The sequence below is a fragment of the Orcinus orca genome, chromosome 4, assembly GCF_937001465.1.
Source record: "Orcinus orca chromosome 4, mOrcOrc1.1, whole genome shotgun sequence".
Lineage (NCBI taxonomy): Eukaryota > Metazoa > Chordata > Mammalia > Artiodactyla > Delphinidae > Orcinus > Orcinus orca.
The window spans coordinates 99,742,273-99,744,419 of record NC_064562.1 but is presented as its reverse complement, the minus strand read 5'-3'; the positions used below and the strand labels follow the sequence as shown (position 1 = coordinate 99,744,419).

Here is a 2,147-nt window from a genome sequence, read left to right as displayed (position 1 = left end):
ATTGGTGAAAGAGTAGAAAAATAGATCAGTGGAACAGAATAGAGAGCACAGAAATAGACCCACATAAATTTATTCCACTGATCTTTGACAAAGAACCAAAAGTGATACAATGGAGCAAAGATAGTCTTTTCTATAAAGGTAACAATTGGACATACACATATGAAAAAAAGAACAAAAACAGAATCTAGACACAGACTTTATACTCTTTACAAAAATTAACTCTGGAGTTTTCCCCAGCTTTGGGTGGTGGCTGCTGCTGGGCTCCGGCTTCCCAACGGCGGAGGGAAAGGCGGCGTGGACAGCGGCCCCGGCACCCCTCGCCCCGCCGCCCGCAGCCGCGCGCCCGCCCGCCCGCCGCGCCCCGAGCTCTCCGCTCTTCGCCTCAGTGCCCGGCCGCCGCCGCTGCGGCCCAGAGAGCAGCCCAGATGCAGGCCATCAAGTGTGCGGTGGTGGGAGACGGAGCTGTAGGTAAAACTTGCCTCCTGATCAGTTATACGACCAATGCCTTTCCTGGAGAGTATATCCCCACTGTCTTTGACAACTATTCTGCCAATGTTATGGTGGATGGAAAACCGGTGAATCTGGGCTTGTGGGATACAGCTGGACAAGAAGATTATGACCGATTACGTCCCCTATCCTATCCGCAAACGGATGTATTCTTGATTTGCTTTTCTCTTGTGAGTCCTGCATCATTTGAAAATGTTCATGCAAAGTGGTACCCTGAAATGCGACACCACTGTCCCAACACTCCTATCATTCTGGTGGGGACGAAACTTGATCTGAGGGATGATAAAGACACGATTGAGAAACTGAAGGAGAAGAAGCTGACACCCATCACCTACCCGCAGGGCTTGGCCATGGCCAAGGAGATCGGTGCCGTCAAATACCTGGAGTGCTCGGCACTCATGCAGCGAGGTCTTAAGACGGTGTTTGATGAAGCTATCCGGGCGGTTCTCTGCCCGCCCCCCGTCAAGAAGAGGAAGAGAAAATGCCTGCTGTTGTGAATGTCCGGGCCCCTCCCGCCTGTCCCCGTCCCCCAGGACCCTTTGTACGCTTTGCTCAAACGGTGGAGCCTTCGCACTCAATGCCAAGTTTTTGTTACAGATTAGTTTTTCCATAAAACCGTTTTGAACCAATCAGTAATTTCTAGGTTTTGTTTGTTTAAAGTGTAAGAGTTCAAACTTTCACATCCTATTAAATTTAGCCCTAAGATGACGAGCTTCCTTAAAGCCTTATTTCTCAAAGCGCCTATTCTTGCTCAGATTAAGAGTTGCCAAAATACCTTGTGAACTAAGTTGCATTGTTGGGCTAAGAACTCTAAGCACTAAACTGTTCAAAGACCTTTGTCTGGAAGAGACTAGCTTCTGAGGCAGGAGATGCAGACGCTCGCTAATGAGTTTCAGACGCGAAGAGCAGTACAGCCTCCTTCCTGAAACGTTGTCATTTAATGCATCCTGATTTACCAGCCCACGTTCACTACCTAACACTGTACTGTACATCATAATGAACGAGTGTAACAGCTCAGCTCTTTGGATCAATCTTTTTGATTTCGTAGTGAGATTTTTAAAACAAATTAGTGTATTAGCTTTTGTGAGATTTTGAACAGAGCTTTTACTCCCATGTTCCCTCCGATGAAGCATTCTGCTCTGGCCGTGGGTCCACTGGGTGGAGTGTGTGGAACACTTGTGATCAGAGGATGAAGACAGTATTTTAACAAAATATGGAGATTAATTTACACTACATTGTATATGTAATAATTAAACTATTAAAAGTGTCACGGGTAAATGTTTTAAAAGGTTAATTTCTGTCAAATGCAGTAGATGATGAAGAAAGGCCGGTATTATCCGTAAGTGTTTTCTTAAGCTTTTCCTTTTCCTTAAACGTGCCCATCCCTCCTGAAATTGGGCACTTAATCCATCTTTGACCTCATCATTCTCATAGTTGCTAACTTAGTAAGTGCTTTTCTTATAGAACCCCTTCTTAATGAGCAATATGCTTCCTTGTATTATAAAATCGTTCTGAATATGCATTAGAAAATTTTTTTTGTAGATTAGTAAAAGTGCATTCCTGTTTTCATGTTACCTTATCCAAAGCTAGTAAGTGCTTTCCTTGATTTTCTAGTAACTAGGTGTAAAAATCCTATGTTG

The 2,147-nt window shown here is 44.6% G+C and overlaps 1 pseudogene; it reads left to right on the top strand.

The window, feature by feature from the left end:
- Positions 1-305: 305 nt before the first annotated feature.
- Positions 306-1,139, top strand: LOC101288459 (ras-related C3 botulinum toxin substrate 1-like; annotated as a pseudogene).
- Positions 1,140-2,147: the final 1,008 nt, after the last annotated feature.